The following is a 10,507-nucleotide window of genomic DNA, read 5'->3' on the forward strand; positions in this document are numbered from 1 at the left end:
GTTTTAAAATTTTGTCATCAGTAAAAAAGTTTTCTGTGATGAATAAAGCTCTCTTGGAGATTAAGAAAAGAACAACCCGGCGACAAAGGGTGGCACGTGTCCCAATATACGGGCGTCCCTGTACACACCTCAGCATGTGTAGAAAAAAGCTCCAGAAAAATCCAGTTTTAACAGCTTTATTACATAAAAGATTTTCCATTACTGTGCTTAGCAGTATTCTAGTTCCAAAATTTTATAATTAAGTGTATTGTAATATTTCGCTACATTCTGTATTTGTTATTTGTAACTGATTTATATATGTCTGTTTTATTGTGTGTTTTTAATGTTTGTTCGGAGAACTGAAAAAAACCTTTCGTTATTCTCCCAATTTCAGTTTAAATGTGAAAATAGAATAAATAAAAAGCATTTTCCACTATTCCCAAAGTTTTTATGTAAGTGTTAAACCAGCTTTAAAACAAAATTTGGTCACAACATTACTTTTCTTTCGAAATCATACACACTCAGAAAAGAGATTTCTCAAAACATAGCATACTCGAAATAACTGTTAACAATTTAAATTATTCGTATACTTTGACAACGGTGCCATGTTTATTATCGCAGAATTCTTGCTGGGTGTAGTTATTCTGCGATGCTGTACTCGTATCTAATTACTTCTTGACTCCTCCAACTGCTAGAATTCTAACTAGTTCAGTCAGCTTATTTTGTCTATGCTAACCTTCTACTAGTGACATCATTCATTCAGTAGAATTTTTACTGAGTGAAAGTTTTTCAATCGGTAGCTGTTACGTAGATACATCTGCTGAACGACAAGTGAACAGGAAGCAGCCATCATTGGTCAGTTGCAACTAGCAGTACAATACAGAACAGTAAAACGTTTAAATAATTAAATATTCAAATAATTCGTTAATATAACTGCTTCTCAATGGGTTTATGATAATAAATAAATTTGTATTAGCAAGTTTAGCAAGTATATAAATTTAGTTTTCATAATTCAAAATAAAAATTGTATACAATTATTGGGGAAATTGATGTTTTAAATTTAAATTTATGTTTAGATTTCCATGAAATCCTTGAAACAAAAGAAAAGTTTTCCTGATAATATTAAGGCTAAAGAAAACAAAATAAAATGTTTTGAATTATAAACAATATGTTATAGGATATAAATGTTATGTTAATCAACATACCTAATTGCTTGTATAAAATTATTATTTTTTAATACAGTATTAATTATTATAATACAGAAAATTCGGAAATTAATTCGTATAATTCTATGCTAATTTTTAGATCACTGAGGACATTTTAACGCTTCTAAAAAATATCAAATAGAATAAAAATTAAATTCAAACTGAGGAAAAAAACAAGAAATATAAATTTAATTGCTAACATTTCTCAATTAAAAAAATTTAAAATTACAAATACAAAGCAAAATTAGGCACAGAAAAGAAATTACTACCGCTATAAGGATCTCGGTTTTATGTTTGAATAGGATCTTATTGCTTGGATAGCGGGTCTTTTCTCTCACTATCCAGATGTTACATTACCGAATCCTATTTATATCTAGTTTTATAATAAAGTAGGGATCAAATGCAAAAAATTTTAAAAGTTTTTAACTCATAAATACATATAGATTGGCGCATTGCTAGAGGAAAGCGCAAACCTTGCCGTGATGTCATAAAGAATTTCTTGTTAATCAGAGGGCCGAAAAATAAAATATTTTTAAAAATTACTAGGAATAAAGCTTAGTGATTATTTCAACATTTACATTTTACATCGATTATTTTATTTTGATTCTGTAAATTGAGTTCTCCTAATGAGATATGTTTCCCCCTTAAAATATGATTTATTGTGGTGTATCTAAAAAAAAAAAAAATGGTTATTACGACGACTGTTTATATTTTTGTATATATAAATGTGTAAAACTTTTCAAATATTGTATAAAGGTATAGAAATCGAATATTTTTCGTGAATTCAATTTCATCTACTTCACTTAATAAACTAGTAGTTTGTTCTATTCATTCGTCCAGAGGGAACCAATTCAGTTTCTAAGTTTTAATTCATGAAAAAATACATATCTTATTTTAATAAATATTTATAAATAGTATTCCCCTGTGTCTCGTTACGGAGTATGGAGTTAGTCCCGAAAAATTCCTTAGTTTTTCGACCCGTCCCAGACTCGATTCCGAGTCCCCTAGAGCGGTAGGTTGTCATCGTGACCACTTGGACATCCGGACAAAATAAATAAATAAACAAATAAAATACAATTGCTATATAGAATAATAAAGAATTTCCGAAAAAAGTATCAAAACAATGTTTGGAAAATTTCCAAGACAGGGAAAGGCCTTAGGCAAGGTAAAAGGCAATGATAGATATCGCAGATTTAAATAAGCGAACAAGAATACAGAGGGAGTAGTAACTGCGGGTACAGATTGTTCAGTCTTTGTCTATGGAGAAAATTATTATATTAACCATCGAGTAATTCGTTCCGTTATCTAATGCCACACAAGTTATGTCAATTTTATTGCATCTGTTGAAAGTAAATTGTTCGTTTATACTAAAATTTGAATATACTTAAACAATAGTATAAAGTATGGTGACTATAAATTACACGAGTTTTACTTCGGCTATTTCTTATATTTCACAATAAAAATAAATTCTCTAAAAATAATTAATAGTAAAAATTCAAGAATTTGTCTTGTTCTGTATACTAGAAATACATCTTCGATATCATAGCACATACAAAAACGTTGTTCTTTTGTCGATTCTAAAATCTTCCGATGAATATTTTACTATATAATTCTAAGATTAGATTTGCTCGATGTCCAATTAATCACTTTGGAAAATGACAGTTATTTTATGTTGTTTTATTTTTAAGAGACAGTTACTACATAGTATAATATTTATTTTTATTTTTTACTCTTTCCGTCCTGTGAGCACTAACTCTTTAACTCCTCGGTCATCTGACTATACACATCTTCTGTTATTTGTCGAAATTAGTGAATTAATTGTACAAATTTGGCAGATTAATCATTATTTCCAAATTAATTTATCTGACATTAAATATTGAAAAGGAGGAATGTGTAAATTGGTTACGCAGGGTTGGTTTGATGAAATACGACAACGAAACACGAGAGATCTTCCAAGGAGGCTGCTTCCCGAGGAGACTTTCTATGAGAAACTAGTCCTATTTAGATGTTAGACACGTAAATAAAACCCAGAAAACTTTATGCGGCCAGCCCGTTGGTGAGGCGTGAATCCATGACCAAATACTAGTGTTCATAGTTTTATCCACTCGATCACTGGTAAGCCAAACAGAAAGGATGAAGGATGAGAAGCAACACCCTAACCTGTATTGCCCACAATAAATTACGGGGCCCTTGTTGAATTCGAATTCGTGGTTGCTTCTAAATAACAAGCAGCTAAATAAGCATATCAATTAAGCGGAGTATATCATTATTCACTTAGAAACACTCCAGGTCTCCCATGGTGATACCATACAACCATCTGGTTAATATCTGGTACTTAAGTTGTTACAATAAGAAATCATCTGCACCAGAGTTTATTATTTAGCATAAACGTTTTTATTAAACATAACTTAAATAATAATAACTAAGAAGTTGTCTAAAAATTAGGCCTAATTACAACAATAATGTTATCTCACACAAAGAAACGATCAGGATAGATAGGTCTATGCATTAAAGTTTATTTCTCTATTGAAAGACTTTAGGCTAACGATTTGCATCATTATCATTTAATATTAAAGAATTAAAAATATATTTAAAAATAGGAACGATTACCAATATTGTTTTTGTGTTCAATAACGAAATAACTAAACGGGGATTAATTTTATTTACCATATAATTTTTTTAAAAAAGGAAAATAATAAATATTTCCTTACTTAATCTCATTTTAGCCATAAACGGATTAAATAAAAACATAATGTATTGCATGTTTAATCAACACAACAGAACTCTAATGAAATACAGTATGCCCTCGATTTAACGGACTAAGCGGTATGCCCGCTATTTCCTAAAGCCCATTAAATTCAATGCTTTGAAAACATAATAACGAACTTTAAACGTAAACGATGTATAAAAATATTGTTGTAATGTATAAGTATAAATAATTATAATGTGCATTGACTAATCTATACTCATTGGCCAATCCATTAGCGTGTTCTGCAATAAAAGGTTATAAATTCCTCCTTTAGAACAAATTTTTCGAGGGTTACTCTGTAAAATTGGAATATAAAATCATAAATTCTTTTTGCATTGCATATTTTTCAACAAAATACAATTCTTTATTATAATTATTATTAACGAAATCTTGATAAGGAATATTTTTGATGGATTACAGAATTGTTTACAATGAAGCATGAAAGTCAACGATGCTTAACCAAAGTTTAGAATCTCCAAAGATCCAATTGTATAACTATTTAATAGGAAATAAAAATATATATATATATTTTACTACGAATAAAACGTTAGTCATTTTAAAACTACTGCAAAAATCGGAAATGATTTTGTAAACGGATTACCAATGCATAAAATCATTTCGAAATGACCTAAATTAATAATTTGCGACTTGCGATTATTTATCGATTATTTAATTCTGTTTCCTTGTATCTGAAAATATAAACTGTACATTTTTAAAGATTGTATTACAATCTGATACTTGAATTTTTTTGACAACTTTAAAGAACGGATGAGATTAACCATTTTGAAAATAATCTTAAAAAGAATCGTGTATAATAAAAATGACCTTTCTGGATTTTTTAATTGTGTAATTTGTATTGAATATTTTGAAAAAAATATAATTTAGCAAACGGATTTTCATACAGAACACGTAATTTTTAATTATATAAACAATTTATCATCTTCGAATGATTGATTTTAGGTTCAAAGTAATTATTAAACTTGCGCAAATGGTCTATTAATGGCAGACAGTTGTTTTCGCTTTTTCCTCCTCGAGTCAGACGATAGCTTGGTTGCAGCTATCCAGCACATGCGCATTAAACCTCTATTCTTTACTTGAACTGGCAGGAGATCATGTGCGCCATGATGGACGCTGACAACGCCCTCAAGCGTTAACCAATTTAACAAGGTAAAAGATAAATTTAAAATACTTTTTTAGGTCTTGAATTTATCATTTTTCAGTTCGTAAATTTACAAACAATTATTTTACTCGAACAGAACCGACTTCGAACATCCCTACGACGTCCAGTGCAATCGTCGTCAAGGACAACTATTCGCTAACAACGACTCGTTGCGAAGCAACGCCGCACTGACGAATTACCGATGTAAGTATATAATACAAACGATTTGCTTTTATCCGGGTCACGAAATTCTTCTCGAAATGAATTAGAATACAACGAGGTTTTATACTACTCGAAGTTTTCAGTCAACAACGTAATCTCTGATCAGTCTGGTTCCGTGGCAAGATGGCGACGGAAGGACGAAAGGACAAGCTGCAGATGGCGCTCATCATTGATGCAGATGGCGCTTACGAACCTCTTTTCAGTCTTGAACGCAACAGAAACGAAATAATTGATGTTGAATGTTGCCGAATCTTTTAAATTTCTATAGTTTCAAGACGTTAGCATACATTGATGAAATTAGTGTTTGCCGTTGGTAGTTATACGTTTGGGGCCATACAACTCGCTACTGTCTCTTTTCAGTTCAAACAACAACCAATGAATCAACGAAATCTTTCCGACTTAATTTCCACTGACCGAAATTTTATGATTCAGATTATTTTACTGTTTGACGATTCAATCATTTTAGTAACCGAAAACGGTTAATCGATCTTCATTTAAAGTAATAATCAATATTTGAGAAATTATATTTTGGTTCAGCTGTGAATACAATTAAAACTAGTAGAAGTTACCTTCAGGTCATTTATTTACAGATGTATAAATACACAAAATACCTAAAAGTAACTTCTACCTTAAAACTAGTAAATTTGGGTATAATAGTGAATTTTTAAATAAGATTTACTTAATGATAGACCTGTGTCTTTATTAGACAAATCTTGTGTTGAGAATAACAATGGATAAATCTAAAAAATATATATATATATATATATNAAGCCAAATTTATTTATTACAAAAGAAATATTTCCAACCTATTTTAGTTCATCTTCAGCTTGAAAGCACAAATGTTTAAAAAAGAAACATTGTTTTAGGAACTTAATAAATTGAATGTTGATATTTAAAATTACTTAATGTATAAATAAGTTATAAATATATATTAGGTAAATATGTTAATAGTAAATTTATGTGTTTAATGTTTTAATTGCTATTTAGTTGAAAAAATAAGTGTTAAAAAGAGTATTAGTTTATTATAAGTTTATTTTCATATTTCATTTACAATAGATGTTATAACTTTCATTTGTGTGTTGAATTAATTGGAAATTGGTAGAATTTTCCTCCAGGAAGTTAGGCCTATAAAATTACAAATTATATAAATTTATTAGATTTAAATTGTAATGCAAGTTACTTTTGTTAATTATATATGATTTTGATAAAATATATATTTTTTGTTGTTCCAAATATTTTGGAACATTTTGTAAACTTTCATAAAAAAATGTTCCAAATTTTTGTCTAGAAAAGGTTTAAAAAATGAAAAATCAGTTTTAAAATTTCTTCATATATACCTGTGTCGTTTTTAATGTATTGTAATTTGTTAGGATTTTTTAATTAGTGTATATCCATTCTTATGGAAATTTCTGCTATTTTTATGGTGTAAAACTAAGAAAACAAATAATTATAAAATCATATTATTATTTAGCATTATTCAATATGAAGTATTTAGTAATAATACTTCACATACTATATTCATTGTTTTAGAATAATTTCATTTTGCATTATATGCTGGGATTTTGAATAATGTTAAATTAATTATCACTTTATGATTTTATACAGTGTATATATGCTGATGGGAGCTGTTTTTTTGTTTGTTTTTTTTTTAAATATTAAAATTAAATTTATAAAGCAAATTAAGTTGGAAAAACTAAGTTATATTAAGCATAAATTTAAAGAAAGACAGAAGATAAACAAACTTTTATTTTAAATTAAGATATATCTATTTTTTATAATAATTTCAATAAAGCATTTGCAATAAAAATTTAAAATTTTAGTTACGTTAAGAATACCTTGCAGTCCTGTAATTATATGATTTTAAATGTTTTGAATTAAAATATAGGCCTCACTAGATAATAAACTAATTTCAAATTAAAACATTAATTTCAGTTGTATATTGCATTATAATTTTCTCTTAATATAGCTTTAGTTAGAATGAGATGACATATGTTTATCCTATTATAAATTTGAACTTTTTATTTTTATTTGTATAAACAATGCAACACTTGGTTGATCTGCCAAGGGAGGAATGCCTCCCAGGAGGTCTTATGGAAAAATAGTCCCTCTTTAGTAAGTAGTAACACTTTAGTAAATTAGTAACACTTAGTTACTAATGTGAAGAAAACCTGGAAAACTTTACATGGCTAGCCTATTGGTGAGGTGCAAACCCACTACCAGTGACCAGTGTTCAGTGGTTTTATCCACTCAGCCACTGGTGGGCAGTTGTTTTAGTTTTCTTGTTATGGAGGAATCAGAAAATAATTATTTAACATTTAATAGTAAATAATTTAATGAGATCAGTTATTTAGTTAAAATGGATAAAAATAACTTTATTTCTAAAAATTTTAAAAGATAAAATATATTAAAAGAAAAACAGGCCAAAGAAAGAAAATTAAATGCATATGGATAAGAAAATGAAAAAAGCAATTAAAGTAAAATAAACATCTTTTTATTGTTAACTGTTTAATGTTATAATTCATTATCTCAGAATCAGTGCCAATTGAGTGTTTTAGCTTGAAGACATTTTCTATATTTTCTTTTAAAATTTTTTTATCCATTTTTTTTTTCCCATTTTTATCCATTTTATCCATTACAATTTTTTTATCCATTTTTAAATATTTAATGTCAGTTATATTGACTAGTATTAAAATTTATTGATTTGAGTGTTTAATAACAAAAATTAATAAATTTAATGATTTTTTTTTAAATTTAAGCAGAAGTAAAATTACATTGATTTTATTTCTTTAATGCTTTAAATTCAGAAAGTTTGATTAGTAGCCCAAATCTCCATCTGTATTGTGAAAATCATAAAAATAAGTGACATATGAAGCTGATTAAAAAATTTATAAATCTAACCAGGAGCTGTATCTGGTCATTATCTCCTATTACTGAGAGAGTACTATGCCACAAGCAGATTGCTGATTGGCTAAAAATAAGTTTTTAGATTGCTGATCTAGAGAGTTTTCAATCTGAAATTTTTAAGTATCAGAAATTTTAATATATAAAAATTCTGAAACTGAAAAAATCCAAAAATACTAAATAAGAAAATGAGAGGAAACAATTTATCACCTCTAATCAGCACCAAATCAAAATCCAAGTATTTATTAATAATAATATCAAAATGGGACATTACTATTAACCTCTTTGAATAAAAAATGTTGTGAATTAAAACTTTGAAACGAATAGTAAAATTTTAAACAATTTTTAAAAATTTTGCTCTATAGCATTTATCAGTATTTGCAGTAGTATTTAGGAAATAAAATAGTGAATTTGAAAACCTTAAAAATAATTTTTTGTAGATTCTCTCTAGCTTGAAATTATTTACTTTCTACTTGTGAATTGCTAATTAGAAAAACAAGATAGAGTATTATTTGCTGGGAACAATATCATAGATATGATTTTATCATGAAATGTTATGAAATTTTCATATGTAACTGGCTGTACTATCAAAATGTCATATATGATCATAATGAATGTAATGTATTGAAATGCCATGTATTGAATGTAAATAGTAGAATTTTGAATAGTGTGTGGAAATTAAGCACTTTATACTCCAAATTATGAATTCTACATTCTGTTAAAGATGTAGATAAAACAGTGAAATGTTAGCATAATGATATTGTGGGGCTGCCAAAATATTTTTTTCTAATGAAATTTCTTTCTTTGAAATAAAGTAGAAAGGAGAATGATGAAAAAATGTATTCACAATAAAAAAAAAACACATTTTAAAGTAAAAAGTTTTTAGAAATACAACTTATTACATACATTTTATTTGGAACAAAATACTACACTTTTATAACTTAAGTTATATTAAATACAGAATATATATCTATNGGGGCTGCCAAAATATTTTTTTCTAATGAAATTTCTTTCTTTGAAATAAAGTAGAAAGGAGAATGATGAAAAAATGTATTCACAATAAAAAAAAACACATTTTAAAGTAAAAAGTTTTTAGAAATACAACTTATTACATACATTTTATTTGGAACAAAATACTACACTTTTATAACTTAAGTTATATTAAATACAGAATATATATCTATACTGTATATATAAATGAGGCTGTCTTTTTTATTTGCTATGCACTCCTAGGCTATTTGACCAATTGCTATGAAACTCAGCAGTTGTGTTAACATACATCCAACTTAGATACTGTCATACTTACCATTGCAAAATATTGATTGATTATCTTTATATCAATTTCTATCTACATTTGATTTGCTTTTTTACATGTAGCACCATCTATTGGCGCTACATGTAAAAAGCAAAATTTGTTAGGATTTTTTAATTAGTGTATATCCATTCTTATGGAAATTTCTGCTATTTTTATGGTGTAAAACTAAGAAAACAAATAATTATAAAATCATATTATTATTTAGCATTATTCAATATGAAGTATTTAGTAATAATACTTCACATACTATATTCATTGTTTTAGAATAATTTCATTTTGCATTATATGCTGGGATTTTGAATAATGTTAAATTAATTATCACTTTATGATTTTATACAGTGTATATATGCTGATGGGAGCTGTTTTTTTGTTTGTTTTTTTTTAAATATTAAAATTAAATTTATAAAGCAAATTAAGTTGGAAAAACTAACAGATAATAAACTAGATAATAAACTATAACAGATAATAAACTAGATAATAAACTAATTTCAAATTAAAACATTAATTTCAGTTGTATATTGCATTATAATTTTCTCTTAATATAGCTTTAGTTAGAATGAGATGACATATGTTTATCCTATTATAAATTTGAACTTTTTATTTTTATTTTTATTATAAATTTGAACTTTTTATTTTTATATTAAGCATAAATTTAAAGAAAGACAGAAGATAAACAAACTTTTATTTTAAATTAAGATATATCTATTTTTTATAATAATTTCAATAAAGCATTTGCAATAAAAATTTAAAATTTTAGTTACGTTAAGAATACCTTGCAGTCCTGTAATTATATGATTTTAAATGTTTTGAATTAAAATATAGGCCTCACTAGATAATAAACTAATTTCAAATTAAAACATTAATTTCAGTTGTATATTGCATTATAATTTTCTCTTAATATAGCTTTAGTTAGAATGAGATGACATATGTTTATCCTATTATAAATTTGAACTTTTTATTTTTATTTGTATAAACAA

General features: G+C 26.7%; 1 protein-coding gene across 1 annotated transcript in view; it reads left to right on the plus strand.

The window, feature by feature from the left end:
• The first annotated feature begins 4,975 nt into the window (after positions 1-4,975).
• Positions 4,976-10,507, plus strand: part of LOC111623584 (PR domain zinc finger protein 15-like) — a 74,325-nt gene continuing 68,793 nt past the window's right edge. The window contains exons 1-2 of the mRNA XM_023366211.1: positions 4,976-5,100; positions 5,190-5,296. The gene's annotated coding sequence lies outside the window, so the exon portion shown is untranslated. The remainder of the gene's footprint in view (positions 5,101-5,189; positions 5,297-10,507) is intronic.

This window comes from Centruroides sculpturatus, unplaced genomic scaffold (genome assembly GCF_000671375.1).
Source record: "Centruroides sculpturatus isolate CEXI.00-Female unplaced genomic scaffold, Cexi_2.0 scaffold16, whole genome shotgun sequence".
Lineage (NCBI taxonomy): Eukaryota > Metazoa > Arthropoda > Arachnida > Scorpiones > Buthidae > Centruroides > Centruroides sculpturatus.